The 22,500-nt window shown below is 30.4% G+C and overlaps 1 protein-coding gene across 1 annotated transcript in view; it reads right to left on the minus strand.

Annotated features, from left to right (window-relative positions):
- fanca (FA complementation group A) overlaps positions 1 to 22,500 on the minus strand; it is an 88,648-nt gene that overhangs the window by 1,161 nt on the left and 64,987 nt on the right.

The following is a 22,500-nucleotide window of genomic DNA, read 5'->3' on the forward strand; positions in this document are numbered from 1 at the left end:
TCAGGAACGAGACATTTGTCTTTATGAAGCTAGAATTCTCTTCTTTTAAATGAAGTAATTTATTAGCCTGGGAAAACCCAGAGCACTCTCAGTTGTAACTGAGTTAGGGTCTGGCAAAGCTCCATAGACAATTCATTTCCACAGGGGCGTCACCAACGAACGTCGGATAGATCTAAAACCAATCAGAGCGATGAATGACATGACATATGCAGAGCGACGGAGAAACATCTCGAGACTCTCAGCAATTCTCTGTTTGTGTTAACGAAAATTACCATTTTAAATCGCTTGAAACAGACGCAATAGCTGATTCGAACGAGTGATGTTGTGATGTTCCACGGCGGCATCCATCTCTGTAATGTACAAAATCTGCGTCACCGTCTCTGCTCTGTCGTCATCGTGTAAAGCCCGCCCCAACGTTTCTGATTGGTGCCGCGATTATATAGTTTAGGAGATCTATATTCACATGGTAATAGTTGAGGAGATCTATATTCACATGGTAATAGTTTAGATGATCTATATTCACATGCTAATAGTTTAGGTGATCTATATTCACATAGTAATAGTTTAGGTGATCTATATTCACATAGTAATAGTTGAGGAGATCTATATTCACATAGTAATAGTTTAGGTGATCTATATTCACATGCTAATAGTTTAGGTGATCTATATTCACATAGTAATAGTTGAGGAGATCTATATTCACATAGTAATAGTTTAGGAGATCTATATTCACATAGTAATAGTTTAGGTGATCTATATTCACATGGTAATAGTTGAGGAGATCTATATTCACATAGTAATAGTTGAGGAGATCTATATTCACATGGTAATAGTTTAGGTGATCTATATTCACATGCTAATAGTTTAGGTGATCTATATTCACATAGTAATAGTTTAGGTGATCTATATTCACATAGTAATAGTTGAGGAGATCTATATTCACATGGTAATAGTTTAGGAGATCTATAATCACATGGTAATAGTTTAGGTGATCTATATTCACATAGTAATAGTTTAGGTGATCTATATTCACATAGTAATAGTTTAGGTGATCTATATTCACATAGTAATAGTTGAGGAGATCTATATTCACATGGTAATAGTTTAGGTGATCTATATTCACATGGTAATAGTTTAGGTGATCTATATTCACATGCTAATAGTTTAGGTGATCTATATTCACATAGTAATAGTTTAGGTGATCTATATTCACATAGTAATAGTTGAGGAGATCTATATTCACATGGTAATAGTTTAGGAGATCTATATTCACATGGTAATAGTTTAGATGATCTATATTCACATGGTAATAGTTTAGATGATCTATATTCACATGGTAATAGTTGAGGTGATCTATATTCACATGGTAATAGTTGAGATCTATATTCACATGGTAATAGTTGAGGTGATCTATATTCACATGGTAATAGTTTAGGTGATCTATATTCACATGCTAATAGTTTAGGTGATCTATATTCACATGCTAATAGTTGAGGTGATCTATATTCACATGGTAATAGTTGAGGTGATCTATATTCACATGGTAATAGTTTAGGTGATCTATATTCACATGCTAATAGTTTAGGTGATCTATATTCACATGGTAATAGTTGAGGAGATCTATATTCACATGGTAATAGTTTAGGTGATCTATATTCACATGGTAATAGTTTAGGTGATCTATATTCACATGGTAATAGTTTAGGTGATCTATATTCACATAGTAATAGTTTAGATGATCTATATTCACATGGTAATAGTTTAGGTGATCTATATTCACATGGTAATAGTTTAGGTGATCTATATTCACATAGTAATAGTTGAGGAGATCTATATTCACATAGTAATAGTTTAGATGATCTATATTCACATGCTAATAGTTTAGGTGATCTATATTCACATAGTAATAGTTTAGATGATCTATATTCACATGGTAATAGTTTAGGTGATCTATATTCACATAGTAATAGTTGAGGAGATCTATATTCACATGGTAATAGTTTAGATGATCTATATTCACATGGTAATAGTTTAGGTGATCTATATTCACATGCTAATAGTTTAGGTGATCTATATTCACATAGTAATAGTTTAGATGATCTATATTCACATGCTAATAGTTTAGGTGATCTATATTCACATAGTAATAGTTTAGATGATCTATATTCACATGGTAATAGTTTAGGTGATCTATATTCACATGGTAATAGTTTAGGAGATCTATATTCACATAGTAATAGTTGAGGAGATCTATATTCACATAGTAATAGTTTAGATGATCTATATTCACATGGTAATAGTTTAGGTGATCTATATTCACATAGTAATAGTTTAGGAGATCTATATTCACATAGTAATAGTTGAGGTGATCTATATTCACATAGTAATAGTTTAGATGATCTATATTCACATGGTAATAGTTTAGGTGATCTATATTCACATGGTAATAGTTTAGGTGATCTATATTCACATGGTAATAGTTTAGGTGATCTATATTCACATAGTAATAGTTGAGGAGATCTATATTCACATAGTAATAGTTTAGATGATCTATATTCACATGGTAATAGTTTAGGAGATCTATATTCACATAGTAATAGTTTAGATGATCTATATTCACATGGTAATAGTTTAGGTGATCTATATTCACATAGTAATAGTTGAGGAGATCTATATTCACATGGTAATAGTTTAGATGATCTATATTCACATGGTAATAGTTTAGGTGATCTATATTCACATGCTAATAGTTTAGGTGATCTATATTCACATAGTAATAGTTTAGATGATCTATATTCACATGCTAATAGTTTAGGTGATCTATATTCACATAGTAATAGTTTAGATGATCTATATTCACATGGTAATAGTTTAGGTGATCTATATTCACATGGTAATAGTTTAGATGATCTATATTCACATGGTAATAGTTTAGGTGATCTATATTCACATGGTAATAGTTTAGGTGATCTATATTCACATAGTAATAGTTGAGGAGATCTATATTCACATAGTAATAGTTTAGATGATCTATATTCACATAGTAATAGTTTAGGTGATCTATATTCACATAGTAATAGTTTAGATGATCTATATTCACATGCTAATAGTTTAGGTGATCTATATTCACATAGTAATAGTTGAGGAGATCTATATTCACATAGTAATAGTTTAGGTGATCTATATTCACATAGTAATAGTTGAGGAGATCTATATTCACATGGTAATAGTTGAGGAGATCTATATTCACATGGTAATAGTTTAGATGATCTATATTCACATGGTAATAGTTTAGGTGATCTATATTCACATGGTAATAGTTTAGATGATCTATATTCACATGGTAATAGTTTAGGTGATCTATATTCACATGGTAATAGTTTAGGAGATCTATATTCACATAGTAATAGTTTAGGTGATCTATATTCACATAGTAATAGTTGAGGAGATCTATATTCACATGGTAATAGTTGAGGAGATCTATATTCACATGGTAATAGTTTAGGTGATCTATATTCACATGGTAATAGTTTAGATGATCTATATTCACATGGTAATAGTTTAGGTGATCTATATTCACATGGTAATAGTTTAGGAGATCTATATTCACATGGTAATAGTTTAGGAGATCTATATTCACATGGTAATAGTTGAGGAGATCTATATTCACATGGTAATAGTTTAGATGATCTATATTCACATGGTAATAGTTTAGGTGATCTATATTCACATGGTAATAGTTTAGATGATCTATATTCACATGGTAATAGTTTAGGTGATCTATATTCACATGGTAATAGTTTAGATGATCTATATTCACATGGTAATAGTTGAGGAGATCTATATTCACATGGTAATAGTTTAGATGATCTATATTCACATGGTAATAGTTGAGGAGATCTATATTCACATGGTAATAGTTTAGATGATCTATATTCACATGGTAATAGTTTAGGAGATCTATATTCACATAGTAATAGTTTAGGTGATCTATATTCACATGGTAATAGTTGAGGAGATCTATATTCACATGGTAATAGTTTAGATGATCTATATTCACATGGTAATAGTTTAGATGATCTATATTCACATGGTAATAGTTGAGGTGATCTATATTCACATGGTTATAGTTTAGATGATCTATATTCACATGGTAATAGTTGAGGTGATCTATATTCACATGGTAATAGTTGAGGTGATCTATATTCACATGGTAATAGTTGAGGTGATCTATATTCTCATGGTAATAGTTGAGGAGATCTATATTCACATGGTAATAGTTTAGGTGATCTATATTCACATAGTAATAGTTGAGGAGATCTATATTCTCATGGTAATAGTTTAGGTGATCTATATTCACATGGTAATAGTTTAGATGATCTATATTCACATGGTAATAGTTGAGGTGATCTATATTCACATGGTTATAGTTTAGATGATCTATATTCACATGGTAATAGTTGAGGTGATCTATATTCACATGGTAATAGTTGAGGTGATCTATATTCACATGGTAATAGTTGAGGTGATCTATATTCACATGGTAATAGTTTAGATGATCTATATTCACATGGTAATAGTTTAGGTGATCTATATTCACATAGTAATAGTTGAGGTGATCTATATTCACATGGTAATAGTTTAGGTGATCTATATTCACATGGTAATAGTTTAGGTGATCTATATTCACATGGTAATAGTTTAGGTGTTCTATATTCACATAGTAATAGTTTAGATGATCTATATTCACATGGTAATAGTTTAGGTGATCTATATTCACATAGTAATAGTTGAGGTGATCTATATTCACATGGTAATAGTTTAGGTGATCTATATTCACATGGTAATAGTTTAGGTGATCTATATTCACATGGTAATAGTTTAGGTGTTCTATATTCACATGGTAATAGTTTAGGTGATCTATATTCACATGGTAATAGTTTAGGTGTTCTATATTCACATAGTAATAGTTTAGGTGATCTATATTCACATGGTAATAGTTTAGGAGATCTATATTCACATAGTAATAGTTTAGGTGATCTATATTCACATAGTAATAGTTGAGGAGATCTATATTCACATGGTAATAGTTGAGGAGATCTATATTCACATGGTAATAGTTTAGATGATCTATATTCACATGGTAATAGTTGAGGAGATCTATATTCACATGGTAATAGTTTAGATGATCTATATTCACATGGTAATAGTTTAGGTGATCTATATTCACATGGTAATAGTTTAGGAGATCTATATTCACATAGTAATAGTTTAGGTGATCTATATTCACATGGTAATAGTTGAGGAGATCTATATTCACATGGTAATAGTTTAGATGATCTATATTCACATGGTAATAGTTGAGGTGATCTATATTCACATGGTAATAGTTGAGGTGATCTATATTCTCATGGTAATAGTTGAGGAGATCTATATTCACATGGTAATAGTTTAGATGATCTATATTCACATGGTAATAGTTTAGGAGATCTATATTCACATAGTAATAGTTTAGGTGATCTATATTCACATGGTAATAGTTTAGGAGATCTATATTCACATAGTAATAGTTTAGGTGATCTATATTCACATAGTAATAGTTTAGGTGATCTATATTCACATAGTAATAGTTGAGGTGATCTATATTCTCATGGTAATAGTTTAGGTGATCTATATTCACATGGTAATAGTTGAGGTGATCTATATTCACATGGTAATAGTTTAGGTGATCTATAATCACATGGTAATAGTTTAGGTGATCTATATTCACATAGTAATAGTTTAGATGATCTATATTCACATGGTAATAGTTGAGGTGATCTATATTCACATGGTAATAGTTTAGATGATCTATATTCACATGGTAATAGTTTAGGTGATCTATATTCACATAGTAATAGTTGAGGAGATCTATATTCTCATGGTAATAGTTTAGGTGATCTATATTCACATGGTAATAGTTTAGGTGTTCTATATTCACATGGTAATAGTTTAGATGATCTATATTCACATGGTAATAGTTTAGATGATCTATATTCACATGGTAATAGTTGAGGTGATCTATATTCACATGGTAATAGTTTAGGAGATCTATATTCACATGGTAATAGTTTAGGTGATCTATATTCACATGGTAATAGTTTAGGTGTTCTATATTCACATGGTAATAGTTGAGGTGATCTATATTCACATGGTAATAGTTTAGGAGATCTATATTCACATGGTAATAGTTGAGGTGATCTATATTCACATGGTAATAGTTTAGATGATCTATATTCACATGGTAATAGTTTAGATGATCTATATTCACATGGTAATAGTTGAGGTGATCTATATTCACATGGTAATAGTTTAGGTGTTCTATATTCACATGGTAATAGTTGAGGAGATCTATATTCACATGGTAATAGTTTAGGTGATCTATATTCACATGGTAATAGTTGAGGAGATCTATATTCTCATGGTAATAGTTTAGGTGATCTATATTCACATGGTAATAGTTTAGATGATCTATATTCACATGGTAATAGTTGAGGTGATCTATATTCACATGGTTATAGTTTAGATGATCTATATTCACATGGTAATAGTTGAGGAGATCTATATTCTCATGGTAATAGTTTAGGTGATCTATATTCACATGGTAATAGTTTAGATGATCTATATTCACATGGTAATAGTTGAGGTGATCTATATTCACATGGTTATAGTTTAGATGATCTATATTCACATGGTAATAGTTGAGGTGATCTATATTCACATGGTAATAGTTGAGGTGATCTATATTCACATGGTAATAGTTGAGGTGATCTATATTCACATGGTAATAGTTTAGATGATCTATATTCACATGGTAATAGTTGAGGTGATCTATATTCACATGGTAATAGTTTAGGAGATCTATATTCACATGGTAATAGTTTAGATGATCTATATTCACATGGTAATAGTTTAGGTGATCTATATTCACATGGTAATAGTTTAGGTGATCTATATTCACATGGTAATAGTTTAGGTGATCTATATTCACATGGTAATAGTTTAGATGATCTATATTCACATGGTAATAGTTTAGGTGATCTATATTCACATGGTAATAGTTGAGGTGATCTATATTCACATGGTAATAGTTTAGGTGTTCTATATTCACATGGTAATAGTTGAGGAGATCTATATTCACATGGTAATAGTTTAGGTGATCTATATTCACATGGTAATAGTTTAGGTGTTCTATATTCACATGGTAATAGTTGAGGAGATCTATATTCACATAGTAATAGTTTAGGTGATCTATATTCACATAGTAATAGTTGAGGAGATCTATATTCACATGGTAATAGTTGAGGAGATCTATATTCACATGGTAATAGTTTAGATGATCTATATTCACATGGTAATAGTTGAGGAGATCTATATTCACATGGTAATAGTTTAGATGATCTATATTCACATGGTAATAGTTTAGGTGATCTATATTCACATGGTAATAGTTTAGGAGATCTATATTCACATAGTAATAGTTTAGGTGATCTATATTCACATGGTAATAGTTGAGGAGATCTATATTCACATGGTAATAGTTTAGATGATCTATATTCACATGGTAATAGTTTAGGTGATCTATATTCACATGGTAATAGTTGAGGTGATCTATATTCTCATGGTAATAGTTGAGGAGATCTATATTCACATGGTAATAGTTTAGATGATCTATATTCACATGGTAATAGTTTAGGAGATCTATATTCACATAGTAATAGTTTAGGTGATCTATATTCACATGGTAATAGTTTAGGAGATCTATATTCACATAGTAATAGTTTAGGTGATCTATATTCACATAGTAATAGTTTAGGTGATCTATATTCACATAGTAATAGTTGAGGTGATCTATATTCTCATGGTAATAGTTTAGGTGATCTATATTCACATGGTAATAGTTGAGGTGATCTATATTCACATGGTAATAGTTTAGGTGATCTATAATCACATGGTAATAGTTTAGGTGATCTATATTCACATAGTAATAGTTTAGATGATCTATATTCACATGGTAATAGTTGAGGTGATCTATATTCACATGGTAATAGTTTAGATGATCTATATTCACATAGTAATAGTTGAGGAGATCTATATTCTCATGGTAATAGTTTAGGTGATCTATATTCACATGGTAATAGTTTAGGTGATCTATATTCACATGGTAATAGTTTAGGTGTTCTATATTCACATAGTAATAGTTTAGATGATCTATATTCACATGGTAATAGTTTAGGTGATCTATATTCACATAGTAATAGTTGAGGAGATCTATATTCTCATGGTAATAGTTTAGGTGATCTATATTCACATGGTAATAGTTTAGGTGATCTATATTCACATGGTAATAGTTGAGGAGATCTATATTCTCATGGTAATAGTTTAGGTGATCTATATTCACATGGTAATAGTTGAGGAGATCTATATTCTCATGGTAATAGTTTAGGTGATCTATATTCACATGGTAATAGTTTAGGTGATCTATATTCACATGGTAATAGTTGAGGAGATCTATATTCTCATGGTAATAGTTTAGGTGATCTATATTCACATGGTAATAGTTTAGATGATCTATATTCACATGGTAATAGTTTAGGTGATCTATATTCACATAGTAATAGTTGAGGAGATCTATATTCTCATGGTAATAGTTTAGGTGATCTATATTCACATGGTAATAGTTTAGGTGATCTATATTCACATGGTAATAGTTTAGGTGATCTATATTCACATGGTAATAGTTTAGGTGATCTATATTCACATGGTAATAGTTTAGGTGATCTATATTCACATGGTAATAGTTTAGGTGATCTATATTCACATGGTAATAGTTTAGGTGATCTATATTCACATGGTAATAGTTTAGGAGATCTATATTCACATGGTAATAGTTTAGATGATCTATATTCACATGGTAATAGTTTAGGTGATCTATATTCACATGGTAATAGTTTAGGTGATCTATATTCACATGGTAATAGTTTAGGTGTTCTATATTCACATGGTAATAGTTTAGGTGATCTATATTCACATGGTAATAGTTTAGGTGATCTATATTCACATGGTAATAGTTTAGGTGATCTATATTCACATGGTAATAGTTGAGGAGATCTATATTCACATGGTAATAGTTGAGGAGATCTATATTCACATGGTAATAGTTGAGGAGATCTATATTCACATGGTAATAGTTTAGATGATCTATATTCACATGGTAATAGTTTAGATGATCTATATTCACATGGTAATAGTTTAGGTGATCTATATTCACATAGTAATAGTTGAGGAGATCTATATTCACATGGTAATAGTTGAGGAGATCTATATTCACATGGTAATAGTTGAGGTGATCTATATTCACATGGTAATAGTTTAGGTGATCTATATTCACATGGTAATAGTTTAGGTGTTCTATATTCACATGGTAATAGTTTAGGTGATCTATATTCACATGGTAATAGTTGAGGTGATCTATATTCACATGGTAATAGTTTAGGAGATCTATATTCACATGGTAATAGTTGAGGTGTTCTATATTCACATGGTAATAGTTTAGGTGATCTATATTCACATGGTAATAGTTTAGGTGATCTATATTCACATGGTAATAGTTTAGGTGATCTATATTCACATGGTAATAGTTTAGGTGTTCTATATTCACATGGTAATAGTTTAGATGATCTATATTCACATGGTAATAGTTGAGGTGATCTATATTCACATGGTAATAGTTTAGGAGATCTATATTCACATAGTAATAGTTGAGGAGATCTATATTCACATGGTAATAGTTTAGGAGATCTATATTCACATAGTAATAGTTTAGGTGATCTATATTCACATGGTAATAGTTGAGGAGATCTATATTCACATGGTAATAGTTGAGGTGATCTATATTCACATGGTAATAGTTGAGGAGATCTATATTCACATGGTAATAGTTTAGGAGATCTATATTCACATAGTAATAGTTTAGGTGATCTATATTCACATAGTAATAGTTGAGGTGATCTATATTCACATAGTAATAGTTGAGGAGATCTATATTCACATGGTAATAGTTGAGGTGATCTATATTCACATGGTAATAGTTGAGGAGATCTATATTCACATGGTAATAGTTTAGATGATCTATATTCACATGGTAATAGTTTAGGAGATCTATATTCACATAGTAATAGTTTAGGAGATCTATATTCACATGGTAATAGTTTAGGTGATCTATATTCACATGGTAATAGTTGAGGTGATCTATATTCACATAGTAATAGTTGAGGAGATCTATATTCACATGGTAATAGTTGAGGTGATCTATATTCACATGGTAATAGTTTAGATGATCTATATTCACATGGTAATAGTTTAGGAGATCTATATTCACATAGTAATAGTTTAGGAGATCTATATTCACATGGTAATAGTTTAGGTGATCTATATTCACATGGTAATAGTTGAGGTGATCTATATTCACATGGTAATAGTTTAGGTGATCTATATTCACATGGTAATAGTTGAGGTGATCTATATTCACATAGTAATAGTTTAGGTGATCTATATTCACATGGTAATAGTTGAGGTGATCTATATTCACATAGTAATAGTTGAGGAGATCTATATTCACATGGTAATAGTTGAGGTGATCTATATTCACATGGTAATAGTTGAGGAGATCTATATTCACATGGTAATAGTTTAGATGATCTATATTCACATGGTAATAGTTTAGGAGATCTATATTCACATAGTAATAGTTTAGGAGATCTATATTCACATGGTAATAGTTTAGGTGATCTATATTCACATGGTAATAGTTGAGGTGATCTATATTCACATGGTAATAGTTTAGGTGATCTATATTCACATGGTAATAGTTTAGGAGATCTATATTCACATGGTAATAGTTTAGGTGATCTATATTCACATGGTAATAGTTTAGGTGATCTATATTCACATGGTAATAGTTTAGGTGATCTATATTCACATGGTAATAGTTTAGGTGATCTATATTCACATGGTAATAGTTTAGGTGATCTATATTCACATGGTAATAGTTTAGGAGATCTATATTCACATAGTAATAGTTTAGGAGATCTATATTCACATAGTAATAGTTTAGGTGATCTATATTCACATGGTAATAGTTGAGGAGATCTATATTCACATGGTAATAGTTGAGGAGATCTATATTCACATGGTAATAGTTTAGATGATCTATATTCACATGGTAATAGTTTAGGAGATCTATATTCACATAGTAATAGTTTAGGAGATCTATATTCACATGGTAATAGTTTAGGTGATCTATATTCACATGGTAATAGTTGAGGTGATCTATATTCACATGGTAATAGTTTAGGTGATCTATATTCACATGGTAATAGTTTAGGTGATCTATATTCACATGGTAATAGTTTAGGTGATCTATATTCACATGGTAATAGTTTAGGTGATCTATATTCACATGGTAATAGTTGAGGTGATCTATATTCACATGGTAATAGTTTAGGTGATCTATATTCACATGGTAATAGTTTAGGTGATCTATATTCACATGGTAATAGTTTAGGTGATCTATATTCACATGGTAATAGTTTAGGAGATCTATATTCACATAGTAATAGTTTAGGAGATCTATATTCACATAGTAATAGTTTAGGTGATCTATATTCACATGGTAATAGTTGAGGAGATCTATATTCACATGGTAATAGTTGAGGTGATCTATATTCACATGGTAATAGTTTAGGTGATCTATATTCACATGGTAATAGTTTAGGTGATCTATATTCACATGGTAATAGTTGAGGAGATCTATATTCACATGGTAATAGTTTAGATGATCTATATTCACATGGTAATAGTTTAGGAGATCTATATTCACATAGTAATAGTTTAGGAGATCTATATTCACATGGTAATAGTTTAGGTGATCTATATTCACATGGTAATAGTTTAGATGATCTATATTCACATAGTAATAGTTTAGGAGATCTATATTCACATAGTAATAGTTTAGGTGATCTATATTCACATGGTAATAGTTGAGGAGATCTATATTCACATGGTAATAGTTTAGGTGATCTATATTCACATGGTAATAGTTTAGATGATCTATATTCACATAGTAATAGTTTAGGAGATCTATATTCACATAGTAATAGTTTAGGTGATCTATATTCACATGGTAATAGTTGAGGAGATCTATATTCACATGGTAATAGTTGAGGTGATCTATATTCACATGGTAATAGTTTAGGTGATCTATATTCACATGGTAATAGTTGAGGAGATCTATATTCACATGGTAATAGTTTAGATGATCTATATTCACATGGTAATAGTTTAGGAGATCTATATTCACATAGTAATAGTTTAGGAGATCTATATTCACATGGTAATAGTTTAGGTGATCTATATTCACATGGTAATAGTTTAGGTGATCTATATTCACATGGTAATAGTTTAGGTGATCTATATTCACATAGTAATAGTTGAGGAGATCTATATTCACATGGTAATAGTTTAGGTGATCTATATTCACATGGTAATAGTTTAGGTGATCTATATTCACATAGTAATAGTTGAGGAGATCTATATTCACATGGTAATAGTTTAGGAGATCTATATTCACATGGTAATAGTTTAGGTGATCTATATTCACATGGTAATAGTTGAGGTGATCTATATTCACATGGTAATAGTTGAGGTGATCTATATTCACATGGTAATAGTTTAGGTGATCTATATTCACATGGTAATAGTTTAGGTGATCTATATTCACATGGTAATAGTTTAGGTGATCTATATTCACATAGTAATAGTTGAGGAGATCTATATTCACATGGTAATAGTTTAGGAGATCTATATTCACATGGTAATAGTTTAGGTGATCTATATTCACATGGTAATAGTTGAGGTGATCTATATTCACATGGTAATAGTTGAGGTGATCTATATTCACATGGTAATAGTTTAGGTGATCTATATTCACATGGTAATAGTTTAGGTGATCTATATTCACATGGTAATAGTTTAGGTGATCTATATTCACATGGTAATAGTTTAGGAGATCTATATTCACATGGTAATAGTTTAGGTGATCTATATTCACATGGTAATAGTTGAGGTGATCTATATTCACATGGTAATAGTTGAGGTGATCTATATTCACATGGTAATAGTTTAGGAGATCTATATTCACATGGTAATAGTTTAGGTGATCTATATTCACATGGTAATAGTTTAGGTGATCTATATTCACATGGTAATAGTTTAGGTGATCTATATTCACATGGTAATAGTTTAGGAGATCTATATTCACATGGTAATAGTTTAGGAGATCTATATTCACATGGTAATAGTTTAGGTGATCTATATTCACATGGTAATAGTTTAGGTGATCTATATTCACATGGTAATAGTTTAGGTGATCTATATTCACATAGTAATAGTTGAGGAGATCTATATTCACATGGTAATAGTTTAGGTGATCTATATTCACATAGTAATAGTTGAGGAGATCTATATTCACATGGTAATAGTTTAGGTGATCTATATTCACATGGTAATAGTTGAGGTGATCTATATTCACATGGTAATAGTTTAGGTGATCTATATTCACATGGTAATAGTTTAGGAGATCTATATTCACATGGTAATAGTTTAGATGATCTATATTCACATGGTAATAGTTTAGGTGATCTATATTCACATAGTAATAGTTGAGGAGATCTATATTCACATGGTAATAGTTTAGGAGATCTATATTCACATGGTAATAGTTTAGATGATCTATATTCACATGGTAATAGTTTAGGAGATCTATATTCACATAGTAATAGTTTAGGAGATCTATATTCACATGGTAATAGTTGAGGAGATCTATATTCACATGGTAATAGTTTAGATGATCTATATTCACATGGTAATAGTTTAGGTGATCTATATTCACATGGTAATAGTTGAGGTGTTCTATATTCACATGTAATAGTTGAGGTGTTCTATATTCACATGGTAATAGTTGAGGTGATCTATATTCACATGGTAATAGTTTAGGTGATCTATATTCACATGGTAATAGTTTAGGTGTTCTATATTCACATGGTAATAGTTGAGGTGTTCTATATTCACATGGTAATAGTTTAGGTGATCTATATTCACATGGTAATAGTTTAGGTGTTCTATATTCACATGGTAATAGTTTAGATGATCTATATTCACATGGTAATAGTTGAGGTGATCTATATTCACATGGTAATAGTTGAGGAGATCTATATTCACATAGTAATAGTTGAGGAGATCTATATTCACATGGTAATAGTTTAGGAGATCTATATTCACATAGTAATAGTTTAGGTGATCTATATTCACATGGTAATAGTTGAGGAGATCTATATTCACATGGTAATAGTTTAGGTGATCTATATTCACATGGTAATAGTTGAGGTGATCTATATTCACATGGTAATAGTTTAGGTGATCTATATTCACATGGTAATAGTTTAGGTGATCTATATTCACATGGTAATAGTTTAGGAGATCTATATTCACATAGTAATAGTTTAGGTGATCTATATTCACATGGTAATAGTTTAGATGATCTATATTCACATAGTAATAGTTTAGGTGATCTATATTCACATGGTAATAGTTTAGGAGATCTATATTCACATGGTAATAGTTTAGGTGATCTATATTCACATGGTAATAGTTTAGATGATCTATATTCACATAGTAATAGTTGAGGAGATCTATATTCACATGGTAATAGTTTAGATGATCTATATTCACATGGTAATAGTTGAGGTGATCTATATTCACATGGTAATAGTTTAGGTGATCTATATTCACATGGTAATAGTTTAGGTGATCTATATTCACATGGTAATAGTTTAGGTGATCTATATTCACATGGTAATAGTTTAGGTGTTCTATATTCACATGGTAATAGTTGAGGTGATCTATATTCACATGTTAATAGTTTAGGTGATCTATATTCACATGGTAATAGTTGAGGTGATCTATATTCACATGGTAATAGTTTAGGTGATCTATATTCACATGGTAATAGTTTAGGAGATCTATATTCACATAGTAATAGTTTAGGTGATCTATATTCACATGGTAATAGTTTAGGTGATCTATATTCACATGGTAATAGTTGAGGTGATCTATATTCACATGGTAATAGTTGAGGAGATCTATATTCACATGGTAATAGTTTAGGTGATCTATATTCACATGGTAATAGTTTAGATGATCTATATTCACATAGTAATAGTTGAGGAGATCTATATTCACATGGTAATAGTTTAGATGATCTATATTCACATGGTAATAGTTGAGGAGATCTATATTCACATAGTAATAGTTTAGGTGATCTATATTCACATGGTAATAGTTTAGATGATCTATATTCACATAGTAATAGTTGAGGAGATCTATATTCACATGGTAATAGTTTAGATGATCTATATTCACATGGTAATAGTTGAGGAGATCTATATTCACATGGTAATAGTTTAGGTGATCTATATTCTCATGGTAATAGTTTAGGTGATCTATATTCACATGGTAATAGTTTAGGTGATCTATATTCTCATGGTAATAGTTTAGGTGATCTATATTCACATGGTAATAGTTTAGGTGATCTATAATCACATGGTAATAGTTTAGGTGATCTATATTCACATAGTAATAGTTGAGGAGATCTATATTCTCATGGTAATAGTTTAGGTGATCTATATTCACATGGTAATAGTTTAGATGATCTATATTCACATGGTAATAGTTTAGGAGATCTATATTCACATAGTAATAGTTTAGGTGATCTATATTCACATGGTAATAGTTTAGGAGATCTATATTCACATAGTAATAGTTGAGGTGATCTATATTCACATAGTAATAGTTTAGGTGATCTATATTCACATAGTAATAGTTGAGGTGATCTATATTCTCATGGTAATAGTTTAGGTGATCTATATTCACATGGTAATAGTTGAGGTGATCTATATTCACATGGTAATAGTTTAGGTGATCTATAATCACATGGTAATAGTTTAGGTGATCTATATTCACATAGTAATAGTTTAGATGATCTATATTCACATGGTAATAGTTTAGGTGATCTATATTCTCATGGTAATAGTTTAGGTGATCTATATTCACATGGTAATAGTTGAGGTGATCTATATTCACATGGTAATAGTTTAGGTGATCTATAATCACATGGTAATAGTTTAGGTGATCTATATTCACATAGTAATAGTTTAGATGATCTATATTCACATGGTAATAGTTGAGGTGTTCTATATTCACATGGTAATAGTTTAGGTGATCTATAATCACATGGTAATAGTTTAGGTGATCTATATTCACATGGTAATAGTTTAGGAGATCTATATTCACATGGTAATAGTTTAGGTGATCTATATTCACATGGTAATAGTTTAGGTGATCTATATTCACATGGTAATAGTTTAGGTGATCTATATTCACATAGTAATAGTTTAGGAGATCTATATTCACATGGTAATAGTTTAGGTGATCTATATTCACATGGTAATAGTTTAGGTGATCTATATTCACATAGTAATAGTTGAGGAGATCTATATTCACATGGTAATAGTTTAGGAGATCTATATTCACATGGTAATAGTTTAGGTGATCTATATTCACATGGTAATAGTTTAGGTGATCTATATTCACATAGTAATAGTTGAGGAGATCTATATTCACATGGTAATAGTTTAGGTGATCTATATTCACATGGTAATAGTTTAGGTGATCTATATTCACATAGTAATAGTTGAGGAGATCTATATTCACATGGTAATAGTTTAGGAGATCTATATTCACATGGTAATAGTTTAGGTGATCTATATTCACATGGTAATAGTTTAGGTGATCTATATTCACATGGTAATAGTTGAGGTGATCTATATTCACATGGTAATAGTTGAGGTGATCTATATTCACATGGTAATAGTTTAGGTGATCTATATTCACATGGTAATAGTTTAGGTGATCTATATTCACATGGTAATAGTTTAGGTGATCTATATTCACATAGTAATAGTTGAGGAGATCTATATTCACATGGTAATAGTTTAGGAGATCTATATTCACATGGTAATAGTTTAGGTGATCTATATTCACATGGTAATAGTTGAGGTGATCTATATTCACATGGTAATAGTTTAGGTGATCTATATTCACATGGTAATAGTTTAGGTGATCTATATTCACATAGTAATAGTTGAGGAGATCTATATTCACATGGTAATAGTTTAGGAGATCTATATTCACATGGTAATAGTTTAGATGATCTATATTCACATGGTAATAGTTTAGGAGATCTATATTCACATAGTAATAGTTTAGGAGATCTATATTCACATGGTAATAGTTGAGGAGATCTATATTCACATGGTAATAGTTTAGATGATCTATATTCACATGGTAATAGTTTAGGTGATCTATATTCACATGGTAATAGTTGAGGTGTTCTATATTCACATGTAATAGTTGAGGTGTTCTATATTCACATGGTAATAGTTTAGGTGATCTATATTCACATAGTAATAGTTGAGGAGATCTATATTCACATGGTAATAGTTTAGGAGATCTATATTCACATGGTAATAGTTTAGATGATCTATATTCACATGGTAATAGTTTAGGAGATCTATATTCACATAGTAATAGTTTAGGAGATCTATATTCACATGGTAATAGTTGAGGAGATCTATATTCACATGGTAATAGTTTAGATGATCTATATTCACATGGTAATAGTTTAGGTGATCTATATTCACATGGTAATAGTTGAGGTGTTCTATATTCACATGTAATAGTTGAGGTGTTCTATATTCACATGGTAATAGTTGAGGTGATCTATATTCACATGGTAATAGTTTAGGTGATCTATATTCACATGGTAATAGTTTAGGTGTTCTATATTCACATGGTAATAGTTTAGATGATCTATATTCACATAGTAATAGTTTAGGTGATCTATATTCACATGGTAATAGTTTAGGAGATCTATATTCACATGGTAATAGTTTAGATGATCTATATTCACATAGTAATAGTTGAGGAGATCTATATTCACATGGTAATAGTTTAGATGATCTATATTCACATGGTAATAGTTGAGGAGATCTATATTCACATAGTAATAGTTTAGGTGATCTATATTCACATGGTAATAGTTTAGATGATCTATATTCACATAGTAATAGTTGAGGAGATCTATATTCACATGGTAATAGTTTAGATGATCTATATTCACATGGTAATAGTTGAGGTGATCTATATTCACATGGTAATAGTTTAGGTGATCTATATTCACATGGTAATAGTTTAGGTGATCTATATTCACATGGTAATAGTTGAGGAGATCTATATTCACATGGTAATAGTTTAGGTGATCTATATTCTCATGGTAATAGTTTAGGTGATCTATATTCACATGGTAATAGTTTAGGTGATCTATAATCACATGGTAATAGTTTAGGTGATCTATATTCACATAGTAATAGTTGAGGAGATCTATATTCTCATGGTAATAGTTTAGGTGATCTATATTCACATGGTAATAGTTTAGATGATCTATATTCACATGGTAATAGTTTAGGAGATCTATATTCACATAGTAATAGTTTAGGTGATCTATATTCACATGGTAATAGTTTAGGAGATCTATATTCACATAGTAATAGTTTAGGTGATCTATATTCACATAGTAATAGTTTAGGTGATCTATATTCACATAGTAATAGTTGAGGTGATCTATATTCTCATGGTAATAGTTTAGGTGATCTATATTCACATGGTAATAGTTGAGGTGATCTATATTCACATGGTAATAGTTTAGGTGATCTATAATCACATGGTAATAGTTTAGGTGATCTATATTCACATAGTAATAGTTTAGATGATCTATATTCACATGGTAATAGTTGAGGTGTTCTATATTCACATGGTAATAGTTTAGGTGATCTATAATCACATGGTAATAGTTTAGGTGATCTATATTCACATAGTAATAGTTGAGGAGATCTATATTCTCATGGTAATAGTTTAGGTGATCTATATTCACATGGTAATAGTTTAGGTGATCTATATTCACATGGTAATAGTTTAGGTGATCTATATTCACATGGTAATAGTTTAGGTGTTCTATATTCACATGGTAATAGTTTAGATGATCTATATTCACATGGTAATAGTTGAGGTGATCTATATTCACATGGTAATAGTTTAGGAGATCTATATTCACATGGTAATAGTTTAGATGATCTATATTCACATGGTAATAGTTGAGGTGTTCTATATTCACATGGTAATAGTTTAGGTGTTCTATATTCACATGGTAATAGTTTAGATGATCTATATTCACATGGTAATAGTTGAGGTGATCTATATTCACATGGTAATAGTTGAGGTGATCTATATTCACATGGTAATAGTTTAGGTGATCTATATTCACATGGTAATAGTTTAGATGATCTATATTCACATGGTAATAGTTTAGGTGATCTATATTCACATGGTAATAGTTTAGGTGATCTATATTCACATGGTAATAGTTTAGGTGATCTATATTCACATGGTAATAGTTTAGGTGATCTATATTCACATGGTAATAGTTTAGGTGATCTATATTCACATGGTAATAGTTTAGATGATCTATATTCACATGGTAATAGTTTAGGTGATCTATATTCACATGGTAATAGTTTAGGTGATCTATATTCACATGGTAATAGTTGAGGTGTTCTATATTCACATGGTAATAGTTTAGGTGATCTATATTCACATGGTAATAGTTGAGGTGTTCTATATTCACATGGTAATAGTTTAGGTGATCTATATTCACATGGTAATAGTTTAGGTGATCTATATTCACATGGTAATAGTTTAGGTGATCTATATTCACATGGTAATAGTTGAGGTGTTCTATATTCACATGGTAATAGTTTAGGTGATCTATATTCACATGGTAATAGTTGAGGTGTTCTATATTCACATGGTAATAGTTTAGGTGATCTATATTCACATGGTAATAGTTGAGGTGTTCTATATTCACATGGTAATAGTTTAGGTGATCTATATTCACATGGTAATAGTTTAGGTGATCTATATTCACATGGTAATAGTTTAGGTGATCTATATTCACATGTAATAGTTGAGGTGTTCTATATTCACATGGTAATAGTTGAGGTGATCTATATTCACATGGTAATAGTTTAGGAGATCTATATTCACATGGTAATAGTTTAGGAGATCTATATTCACATGGTAATAGTTTAGGTGATCTATATTCACATAGTAATAGTTGAGGTGATCTATATTCACATGGTAATAGTTTAGGAGATCTATATTCACATGGTAATAGTTTAGGTGATCTATATTCACATAGTAATAGTTTAGGTGATCTATATTCACATAGTAATAGTTTAGGTGATCTATATTCACATAGTAATAGTTTAGGTGTTCTATATTCACATGGTAATAGTTTAGGTGTTCTATATTCACATGGTAATAGTTTAGGTGATCTATATTCACATGCTAATAGTTTAGGTGATCTATATTCACATGGTAATAGTTGAGGAGATCTATATTCACATGGTAATAGTTTAGGTGATCTATATTCACATGGTAATAGTTTAGGTGATCTATATTCACATGGTAATAGTTGAGGAGATCTATATTCACATGGTAATAGTTTAGATGATCTATATTCACATGGTAATAGTTGAGGTGATCTATATTCACATGCTAATAGTTTAGGTGTTCTATATTCACATGGTAATAGTTTAGGTGATCTATATTCACATGGTAATAGTTTAGGTGTTCTATATTCACATAGTAATAGTTTAGATGATCTATATTCACATGGTAATAGTTTAGATGATCTATATTCACATGGTAATAGTTGAGGTGATCTATATTCACATGGTAATAGTTGAGGTGTTCTATATTCACATGGTAATAGTTTAGATGATCTATATTCACATGGTAATAGTTGAGGTGTTCTATATTCACATGGTAATAGTTTAGATGATCTATATTCACATGGTAATAGTTTAGGTGATCTATATTCACATGGTAATAGTTTAGGTGTTCTATATTCACATGGTAATAGTTTAGATGATCTATATTCACATGGTAATAGTTGAGGTGTTCTATATTCACATGGTAATAGTTTAGATGATCTATATTCACATGGTAATAGTTTAGATGATCTATATTCTCATGGTAATAGTTTAGGAGATCTATATTCACATGGTAATAGTTTAGGTGATCTATATTCACATGGTAATAGTTTAGGTGATCTATATTCACATGGTAATAGTTTAGGTGATCTATATTCACATGGTAATAGTTTAGGTGATATATATTCACATGGTAATAGTTTAGATGATCTATATTCACATGGTAATAGTTTAGATGATCTATATTCACATGGTAATAGTTTAGATGATCTATATTCACATGGTAATAGTTTAGGTGATCTATATTCACATGGTAATAGTTTAGGTGATCTATATTCACATGGTAATAGTTTAGGTGATCTATATTCACATGGTAATAGTTTAGGTGATCTATATTCACATGGTAATAGTTTAGGTGATCTATATTCACATGGTAATAGCGTAATGTAGTTTATTTCCGAATATCTGCTTGGTGTAAATATGATTTCGTGCAAATATATTTCAGCCTCCGGTAAAATGTGATACTGTCTAAATACTAGACATTATATTTGTATATATAAATGTTCGGTTTTGATTAGCCTATGACACTTATCTTGCTAAAATATTGCCACAGATGATTGTGAATACAGGTGTAAATGTTGGAAATGCTCTAAATGCGTGCAGTCTATATGGCCATCAACAGCTCGCGGTGACACGATCTATGGCCCATTAACAGATATATAGGCCATTAATCGCCCATCTTTGGATAATGTATGCTAACAGTTGTTTTTATTTTTTCAGGAATGTGTCTGCATCACGCTCTCCTTCTCCAGCAGAGGGACACGCAGGTGTCGTTCAGTTCTCAATCAAGAATCATAGTAAGTGCACAGACGTAATATTTTACTGATGAAATGTAATTGTGTTTACAATATACATAATATACTCGTCATAATATACAAGTAGAGCCTACCTATTCTTGTGTGAAGTTACAAAAACTGTTGTCTTTTTTTTTAACCCATGGCCATAGTGATTGATAGCGATAATAATACAGTTTCTTTGATTGTGTTATCAACAGATGTGACAATGAACATGTCCAAGCACCGGTCCCGAAGAGAGCCAAGGCAAACAAGCAACATGTCCAAGTCCAACCTGTCATGGAAAACCGAGACTGATGTTGACATGGTTGCACAGACTGCGTGATTCCTGCCCGCACGGGAAACTGGACCGCAACTGACCTCTGTTGACTCACATTCGC

The sequence above is a fragment of the Phoxinus phoxinus genome (assembly GCF_949152265.1).
Source record: "Phoxinus phoxinus genome assembly, chromosome: 25".
NCBI classification, from domain to species: domain Eukaryota; kingdom Metazoa; phylum Chordata; class Actinopteri; order Cypriniformes; family Leuciscidae; genus Phoxinus; species Phoxinus phoxinus.